Source organism: Chinchilla lanigera, unplaced genomic scaffold (genome assembly GCF_000276665.1).
Source record: "Chinchilla lanigera isolate Chin_1 unplaced genomic scaffold, ChiLan1.0 scaffold00018, whole genome shotgun sequence".
In the NCBI taxonomy this organism is placed as follows: domain Eukaryota; kingdom Metazoa; phylum Chordata; class Mammalia; order Rodentia; family Chinchillidae; genus Chinchilla; species Chinchilla lanigera.
The window spans coordinates 11,403,045-11,413,637 of record NW_004955419.1 but is presented as its reverse complement, the minus strand read 5'-3'; the positions used below and the strand labels follow the sequence as shown (position 1 = coordinate 11,413,637).

Below are 10,593 nucleotides of genomic sequence, written 5' to 3'. Positions count from 1 at the left end.
TATATATTCATATAAACATATATAGAGAGACTCATTGCTAAATTCCTCCAGACAACTATTTTCAGGGTTAGATATGTGATTTAAAAGTATTTTATGCAGTTATATTAGGTTCACTGCAAAGATTGACACAAAAGTTACAGAAGAGGATAATGAAAAGAGGCTATTTCCCAAATAGAAAGATTAAGACATAGAATATTAACAGGTTTTTGTTCTCCTCTCTGCAAAGACAGAAAGTCATGGGGCCAAGAGCTTCCTCTTAGAAGATGAAAGTTAGTTACAGGATCTTCTCCCCTCTTACACACACTCACACACTCACACACACACACACACAGTATGGAGAGTTAACTAGATTTAGTTCCTTAATCAGTCTAATGTCAAAAGACTCCTTTCTCACTTCAAAGCAGGCACAAATGATCAGGATTTATATCTATTTGTAGTTATCATCCAAGTTTTTGAAGTTTTCTAACCAAAAAATATCATATTAATTTTAAAAACTTAGCATGAGGAGCACTCTATCATGTTATGCCAGCATGCTAAGTTTGTCCACTTCTTGATTTCCAGGGCTGACAAGCAGAATCTAAAAGGATAGCACCTTCACCCTTCAGTCCATGGAGTTTTGCTTTTTTTTTTTAAAGTAAATGCTTAAAACTCTAAAAGAATGAACTTAGAGATGAAAACTAGTAATGCTGTCCAGAGGCACGAACTGGCAATTGGAGGGAAGTAAGTTCAAGTACCATTTTCCCTGTGACCTTCAAGAGGCCACTTACCTTTGTTGAGACAGAGTCACCAATGAGAAAACTAGGTGATGTGTTTAAGCAGGGGGAGCAGCAGGTGCATCACCCCACAAAAGACGATCAAACAGCACTGTCGTGCAACTGAAACAAAAAACACTACAGGGTGTAGACAGCAGAGAAGTTAACTATGGTTAAAGCAGAAGGTGGAGTGGTCACCAAAAACCATGGGAAGGATGTTAGGCTGTATCTTCACAGCAAAGCCAAGCCAATGAATGGTGGTTAGAGATTTACATGACCCCTCAGGCACATTATAAAATAAGAGATGGAAAGCATTAAGGGCAGATGCATCTTCAAAGTTAACAGGAATTATGTGGCTCAGGAAGGACATGACTAGTGTTTAGACGAAGGTGATGATAGTGGGTGAGCAGTTTTCTTCCTCTACTAACTAGTGTGATTGGATGGAATGATCTTTAGAATCTCTGATACACTGCAATTGCAAAAACTCACTGTCCCCCACTTCCATACACTGATTTTGGATTGCTTTTTTAAAAGTAATAACCTAGGGGCTGGGGATTTAGCTCAGCAGCACAGCACCTGCCTGGCAAGCGCAATGTTGTGAGTTCGATTCCCGGTATTGGAAAAAAAAAAAAAAAAGTAAGAACCTTTATTTCAAAGCAGAGTTTTGGGTTTACAGGGAAGACAAGCAGAAAAGAGTGTCTGCGAGATTTATAAAAGAAATGCAATATCAGGTTTGAAAATGTAGCTATTTTATTGGATCAGAGATCAGGAAAACAGAAAGGAAAGCCAGGTGATCAAGTATATGTATATCTGGAAATCAAGAACTGATCTTGGTCGTACTCAGTGTTTTCAAAATGTTAAGATCTCAAATCAGGCACATAAGTTTAAATATCACATTTTTTTCTCCAGTGTGAGAAACTCAAAGGGAAGATAAGGAGAAAAATGGAGGATAGAAATTGGGAAGTAGGAAGGGGAACAAGAGAAGGGTAGGGGGAGGGAAGAAAGGGAAAAGGGATTTTTAAAACAGAGAAAGGAAGGGAAGAAAGAGAAACAAAACTTTTGTAAATAGGGAGAGGAAGGAGGGTAGAAGGGATGGGAAGAGATTGGGAACAAAAAGAAGAATCAAGGTATAGTATATGTAGGTGCAAATTCACTGGGATAAATGCGATCATTAAAAAATGTTTAGGTCTTCATGTGAGAGGAGAAGGCTTTGCCAAAGAGGTCAGAATGATGTCACATGGGACCTGAGATCACTGTTATTTACACAGTGCATCATCCAGAGCAGTTTTTGTTCTCTTTGCTTGTCAGGAGTTTTGTCTATAGAATAAGATTCAACACTTCTATCTGAAAGGGGCTTTTCTAGGGAAAATGTGTCATAATTTAAATACAGTGCCTTGCAGGAGGCTGCTGGATAGTAGGTACTTAGTAGGTGTGGTATCTCTTTGCATTCCCCTCCTTTTCCACCCTCGTCCTTGACTCTCCTAGGAGGCTGTATTTAGCAGGGGAAAGAAAGCGTAGGGAGAGGAAACAGCACACCAGCTCAGCTCCCTGTATTCACATGGAGACAATGTCATTAGTTTTACATCTCCAAGAGAGGGGCTCTGCCTCCTGCTAAAGTCCTTCCAATCTCTGTAAAACTGGACAGATCTTGGTTACACGCCCAACATATTGAATGGGTTCAGAGTGAAAAAAAGAAAAACAATTAAAATCAACACAAGTCTAATCTCTGGCTTGTGCTTCAAAGAAGGTAAAAATCAAAAGCAGGAGGGAGGAAGTGCATATTTCTTTAAGACATGGAAGTGGGTGTGTTTCTTTTCGTTTTCACAAAACACTGTGCTAGAGAGATCAGGAGTCCCATCTTTACAGAGGGGAGAAACTGAGTTTCAGAGTGTGGTCATTTTCCATAAGGAATTGCCCCAGTACCATCTCCCAGCGTCTTGGTGATTTATACACCACATCACATTGATTCTCTCTTGTTGTGACTGTTTTGAGTCCATTTAAACCCAAAGCACTGCTATTTAAATACTCCACGGATAAAAATTGTGCAACTTGACATCAGCACTGATTGACGGAAAGTGATTGTAGTGCTGGGTTGAGATGAAATTTTATAATGCATCCAGGCTCCAGAGGAAAAGGTAATATAACCTTGGGAAAGGGAATGTAACCTCCAAATTTCAGTGTACTTATACATAACCCCCTGCGAAATAATAAAAACAATATACATTTGGTCTCCATCCCTAGTTTCTGAACCAGCGCATCTAAATCTCTTAGAAATTCCTGGGGGCTAGGGACATTTTTCTAATAGTGCAGTTCACGCCGGTCTCCTAGGTAGGCTTGATTGTCAGAAAGACCAAGCTATGATTAGAAGCTTGGAGGTTTCAGCCTCATACTCCATCATCAGAGGTAGGCAGAGAAATGAGATTGACTTCAGGTCTGGCATATCTAGGAGATGAAGCCTCTATGCAATTCCCCCAGAAGATGGGCTCTGGTAAACCCTTCTGCATGCTGTGAGGCTGGTATGCTTCAACTCCACAGAGAGAAATTTCGGTACTTGCAACCCTTGCTGAAGTTGACTATGTGTCTCTTTCTCTGGTTATATCTTTGAATCCTGTAAAACAGTCTTCTCAATAAATTGGCAGTAGCTTCAAATTGTCTTATCTGGATTTCACTAGCCACTCTAGAAAATTAGAGAACTCAAAAAGACAGTAATGGGAATCTCCAGTTTTTAACCAAATTGGATGGTGTGTAAGTAAGCTGGGGACCTGAAGTAGGGGGGCAGCCTTGTGGCCCTAAACCTGTAATCTGTGGGGTCTGTGTTAACTTCAGTTAATGTTAGAATTAAATTGATTTGGAGGAGATCCAGCTGGTGTTGGAGCTTTGGACAGTGTGGGGAAAACTCCCATGCAGCTGGTTATATAATTGCTGAGTGCAAGTATGAAAGGAAAAATACCTTATTATTTTCATATACTTCTTTGAACATGGAAAAGACTGTTGTGTAAATGAAATATTTGGGATTCTGTATTTAGTATCATTTCTTTATTTGTTAAATGGAAAATTGAAGTCTAGTTTGGGGAGGAGAGTCTTCAGAGATATACATTATGTGAACCACAGACCCTCCCTTCTCCCTCCCTGTCCAGTCCTCTCTCTCACTAACTAGAATGACTCAAACTTTACTTGGTTAATGATACCATAGTAGTTGCACTGTTTTGTTCCCTTTGATCAAGCAATCCACATATATGATCACTGGTCATAAGTGAGCATTACTGCCATAATTTGTCTCCCATGACCAGCAGAATTTTGGTTCTTGGAATGGTACTGATCTTGTCCAAGATCTACAAGAAGAACATATTCACAGGTGGCAATGAATTCTTAGACATGGCATGAAAAGAACAAGCAAGAAAAGAAAAATTAATCTAGACCTTATCAAAATGAACAGAACATTATAAAGGTGATGGAGAAATATTTGTAAGTCATATATCTTCTAAGGTTCTAAGGTTCTAAGGTTCTAATATGCAGAATAAGTAAAAAACTATTACAAAAAGACAAACAATACAATTTAAAAATATACAAAAATGTTGATGTTTATCTAAAGCTTTAAGTTAAAGGATGACTGTTTATTATTTTTTAAAAAATAGTAGCATGTGTTGGTGAAAAAGTAGAGAAACTGGAACCACCTTACACTGCTAGAGGTTGTGTAAAAAGGTTCAGCCACTGTGGAAACAGTTATTCTTTAAAAACTTAAATACAAAATTACTATAGGTCATGATTTCACTCCAATTTATATATCCAGAAAAGAGATAATAAAATAAGTACATAGGGCTGGGGGTATAGCTCAGTGGCACAGTGCCTGCTTGGCAAGCATGAGGTCCTGAGTTTGATTCTTGGTACCAGGAAAAAAAATAACAACAATAAAGTAAGTACATGTATATATCAGCATTAATCATACTAGCTCAAAGTTGTAATAGCCTAAATGTCCATTAACTGAAAGATGGATAAACAAAGTATGTTATGTGAGAAGTGTGATTAAAACACATGGTACATGTTTACATTTTTAAGAAACTGTTACTGTAAAAGACACATTGTCATTAATCCCAGCCAAAATGTTTTCCTTCTGTTTGAAAATACTTATCCCATCATCCTTGCCACTTTCTGAAGCAGTTCTGGAAGTCCGCTTTCATGTGTGTCCATAGTTCCATGTCACGGCTGCCTTGATGTCTTAATTCAAGTCAGAACATTTGGCTTTTGTCATCAGTTTGACTTGGGAGAAGAGCCAGAAGTCACATGGTGCCTGATCCAGTGGAACATTAAATGAAGACACACTATAATATTTTTATTTGACACAAATTGCTGTAAACATTTTGAATCCAATCAGGACTTCGGATTAATGACAATGTAAAAATTTAAAATCTTTTATTTAAACATTTTACTTAAATAAGCCGAGCGTGCTGGTGTATGTCTGTAATCCCAGCACTCGGGAGGCTGAGGCAGGAGGATCGTTCTGAGTTTGAGGCCAGCCTGGGCTACAAAGTGAGCTCAAGGCCAACCTGAACTGCACAGCAAGATCCTGCCTCAAAAAGACAATAAATAAATAAATAAAAACATTTTGCTTAAATAATCACTGTAAATTTTTGGGATCATACCTCATGTGTGTGTATTACTAGGCAATAAAATATAATATATTCCTACACGATACAAGTGGCCAAACCTCCCGAACGTTATAGCAACAGCACAAAGATTAATCGTTGTCATGAGCTAAGGGGGGGATGAGAAGAATTCCCCTTTTAATGAGTAAAGGGCTGTATTTTGAAGTGATAGAAATGTTTTGCAACTAGACAATTCCAATGTGTCCACAAGCATGTGAATATATTAAGTGCCACTGAATTGTTCACTTTAAAGTAATTAATTTTATGTTAACTTCATCTTAACAACTTGTTGATTTTTAAAAGAATTGGGAAAACCCAAATGTGGATGGTGTCTTAGTCTGCTTTCTGCTCCTATCATTGAATACTTGAAGCTAGATATTTATAAAGGAAAGGAATTTATGTAGCTCATGGATCTGGAGGCTAGAAGTCCAAGACTGGGCACCCACCCTTCTGGTGATGCTGGATAACAACATGGCAGAAAAGTGAGAGGGCTTCTGGGTAAAACATGAAAGGCAGCCTCATGATATAGCAACCTGCTCTCCTGATAACTAATCCGGATCCTTAACCCCTTCTAATGACCTGATCACCACTTAAAGGACCCATTTCCCAACAATGCCAACTTGGCTACTTTTTCTAGAAGATTCTCAGTAGTCCTGAAGGCTTCTGGGTCATTAATAACTCCTAAGGCCCTGCTAGCTCAGGGTTCTCTCAGTTTGTTATCTAAGAATGCACCAAATGTCACATTCTTTCAGCAGGGTACATTACTTCATACCACATTGTCAAGAAAAGGACTGTAGGAATTTTTTGATGTCCCAAAGAATTGGGGGCAAGAAAAAGTAAAATCTGGAGCTGCATGGACCTGTCAGCAATTAAGGAACACAAGTAATGAGGATTTGCATAAACTTTGGTATATCGTACTGAAAGAAAAACATACTTCGAACTCTAGAACAGGAGGCCAAGCAGCAGCGATTACCAATGCCAAGTCCAGAATGTTACAAAAAGTAGTTGATTCCATGGTTGCTTCAGATAAAATTGTCCAGGAAAGAGAAGACACTTTAAGGCTTCTCCAGATTGGACAAGAACAAGCTAGACTTGGTGCTTGGAGAAGAGACATCTTTGGAAGAATTATTTGGCACAAGTCCAAGCAGTAGTCTATACTTTGGTACCTAAATAAAAGATACAACAGGAAATGATTTTTAGCAATGTCTTATGTGGGTCACTTTATCAGATAGACCAAGAAACACACCCACATTGAAGCCAGAAAAAAACACTTGGAGAAAAACAAACAGAAAATTCTGCAAGAAAAGTTTCCACATCGTGCTGAAGCCCAGAAGTCAAGTCTTGTCTCAAAAAAAAAAAGTCTAAACTAATTTTTTTTGGTTGCATAGTAGTCTATGTACAAAAATATATATGAAGTTGTTTATAAAGAAACCGTTTTTTATCAAATGACTTAGCGATGTTCATGATGTGAATTCTCAAAGTAGTCTTGCTTCTACCACAGTTTTAAAAATCAAGGGTAAAGTTCAGACCAAGTTCCCATTTTAAAAATTCTGACATATACACATGCTTTAACATCACCTGCTGTCTTATAGTATGAGAGTGGTATTTATTAGTCAAAGCAAAAGCAATAAAGTAGTTTTGGAATTCAAAAAAATTTAATAATAATAAGGCAACATGTATGCCATTAAAAGTCAGGATAGTAACTCCCCTTCAGGGGAGTGGTAAAAGAAAGTCACTATAAAAAGCAAGGAGACTTCTGGAATACTGAGAATGCCCTGTTGCTTGATTTAGGTGCTACTCACACAAGTCCGTTTGGCTAACTAAAATTCATCAAGCACCTGTCAATTCACATACTTTTCTGTCCGTGTATCACATGTCAACATGAAAAGTTTCTAAAAAGTAATTGGCAAAAATTTCCCATAGAAAGATATTTTTCAAGCAGTTGGGGGGAAAGGACTAAGATTTCATTTATATTTAGTCACAAAAATTAGTATCTATACTTTTTCCAAGCTAACAATGATTATTTAAAATATGACAAAACCTGCCAGTACGAAGGATGAGGAGGGAGAGAAATGTGTGGTGGTGTTGTGGAAGGTTTAACAGGTAGGGATTTCAGGTTTGGGTTCTGTTCTGCTTTATACTATAGTGATCACGGATAAGCCACATCAGCTTTCAACCTCGGGAGTTCTCAGTTGGACAGTGGAGATAAATGATGGTCAAAATGACAGTGGAATGGACTGGTCTGTGTCCGCTACTGTCAAACTGAACGCTAGGATGGAGTCTTAAGAGGTGTCCTGGAGAAGTAGGTGAAGAAGCTCCCCAAAGCCTGAGGCTTATACCTTAGGGAACCACATGCTATCTTAAACAGAGAATCATTTTTAATCTGGTTTACCTAAGGATCTTCCAGGTGATCACAATACACCCATGATACTCTACGTCCCCATTTGATGTCCGTCCTTTCTTCATATTTCTGAGAAGTGGGCTCTGATGAAATCAAATCAGTAAGATTCTCAAACTTATTTGCTATGGAATGCCTTCTTCAAGTGTGATTTTTGTATGAAATGCAAACAAATTTAAAAAGTCCCCCTAACCAACCGTGGGAGTGGGGCCTGTCCTAGAGAGTCCACCTTTATTTTCTCTAAGTAGCCCAAGACCTCCCCAGAAACCACTCCCTGAAGCTTCAGGATTCTAAATAAGATGATGTCAAAGCACAGACCTAATTTACTATGTTGTACAGATTGACAGAAGGAGATTGATAGAAGTTCATTCAGAACTTGAACTTGTCACATGCCCATAGCTCCTGAGTGAAGAACAGAGACATCACTGACTTACCTCTCCTGCTGCTACCTGGTCCCTGGGTTCTTATTACTTGATTCTCAATGGGAAGCAGAGATTGTGGGTCTTGATATGATGCAGAGATCATAAGGTCTTAGAAACCTGGGGTCTGAGATAAAATAAAGGGGGTTGGAGGCAGCCAGAGACCACATCATTTGAGGACCTGTATTTTCTCTCTCCCTGAAAAATAATCTAGCCATAGTCTACCTCTGGAGGTGCAGAATTTGTTAGCCCCATATTTTGTGGAGACTATGCCCTTCCCATGCTCAGCCACATTTTTAGCTGAATTCTTTCATTTGTCTCTTTAATCCATGGCACTCACAGCAGAATTCTTCCCAGAGGCTGCAGATATGGTGCCTAAGTCCCTTAGACAATAGCTGAGTGCCCACTTATTGAAATGATATTACAACGAATAGCTCCTTCTCTACACATACCACTATATACTTCACAGAAAACATTTCTTAACCTCTAAAGGTATTCATTTACTCAATTGTGTATTGAACAATTACTTATTGAGCATTACTCAGTAATTACTTGTGTAATGTGTTGAATAACATGGTAAAAGTGGTGGCTATGAGACCAACAACAGCCACTGATTTCACAGAGTTTGCCATCCAAATTTAGAGAAAAGCATATAGCACATGAGTGTGGCTTCTGCAGAGAGCCATCCCAGAGGGCAACTATTAATGCTGTAGGCACAGAGAGCAAGGGCTAAAGCTAAAAGAGTGGAATAAGGCATAGCCATCAGGGGAATGCCCCAGGGCTCTGGCCCTGGGATCTGAATCCTGAAGAAAGGGAACTGAAGAACTACATTGTGGAAAGAAGGTGCCAGGTGACATCAGATGGTTATGCAGAGACCAAATTACCAAATGCCTGTCTCACTTTGGGGTATCTTCTGAGGCAGGGATTAAAGTGGGAGTAGTTTATCTTGATGTGATCCCAGTACCTGCCAGTAAAGGAGAAGACATATGAAACAAGGATGGATACACTCTTGAACATCATCAAAGAGGGCAGTACTTCACCAAACATGTCTCTGCAGTGAGCACTGCAGCTTAATCCCCCTGGGAAGCCCTGTAAGCCGGTAAAGAACACATATCTCAGTTATCACACGAGAGGCTTGAGGGAGTTGGGGACCAATTCTAAACTTCTTTCCAAGAAACCCAGGAGATAATTTAAGCTTCCAGGCATTTGTATACCATCTAAATCCTTTTTTTTTTTTTTTTTTTTTTGGTTTTTCTCCGGTACTGGGAACCGAACTCACGATCTTGCGCTTGCCAGGCAGGCACTTTGCCGCTGAGCTAAATCCCCAGCCCCGCATCTAAATCTTAAACCCAAACCTTAATACTCTCTTCCACTAACGGAATGGCTTGCCCTCAAGTTCTTACAAATATGACTGTGCTGATACTTTAAAAATGTTCGCGGGGCTGGGGATTTAGCTCAGTGGCAAAAGCGCCTGCCTGGCAAGCGCAAGGTCGTGAGTTCGGTTCCCGGTACCGGAGAAAAACCAAAAAACAAACAAACAAACAAAAAAATGTTCGCAAAGCTCCATGCCAACAGCTCTCATCTCAAATATCTGCAGCTCTCCTGGAATCCTGTGAACACATACAAAGCACCGTTGTTGGGTCTCCATTCACCTGTCATTTTAGATTGTCTTCAGAGCCTGAGATTTGCAAATAGATGCAATTCTCCAGGAACACCACCTACCAGAGTGTTGGTTTGCCTAATCCACTCTTTACTGCAGATTCTAGCTATCCTGCTAGGCTTGTCTTTTACTGCTCTCTCCATGTACTCCTTACCCACCCCTCACTTTATACCCTTTCAGTTCTTAATGCTGTGTTCTCTTAGTTTGGATGTTTCCTCTACCTGGAACATCTTCCCTTGGGAAGGTACATATTTATGCATACTTCATTTTGGCCCCTTCTTCATTTTTTGATTGAGATAAGCCCACTTAATACACATCGTAATCCATTAAGATAGCGTAAATATGAGTATTCTTATCTTATAGATGAGGAACTTAAGGAAAGAAATTTTTGAATAACTTTGCCAACATCACCTGATTAAGAAGGAGGTGAAATTTGAACTTGAACCCAAGCGATCTGATTCTGAGCTCTGAAATAGTTACACCTAAGGATATTCCTCACAGCCCTCTTCAAGCCTGACTAAGCTTGTCAGCCTGCTGAATGCCCACCAGTTCCTATTTCCTCCGTCATTGCTGTAGCCAGCCCATGACAGGAATCCATTCACATCTTCTAATTCCAAGAAACACACAAAAGCAACCTCTTATTCAACTTATATTGCTTGGCACATAGTAGGTTTTCTGTGGTTATGTGTGGAAAATATGATCAAATTTTGGTTGGGTTTGA

At 39.3% G+C, this 10,593-nt stretch overlaps 1 pseudogene; it reads left to right on the top strand.

The window, feature by feature from the left end:
• Positions 1-5,866: 5,866 nt before the first annotated feature.
• On the top strand, positions 5,867-6,765 carry LOC102026428 (annotated as a pseudogene).
• Positions 6,766-10,593: the final 3,828 nt, after the last annotated feature.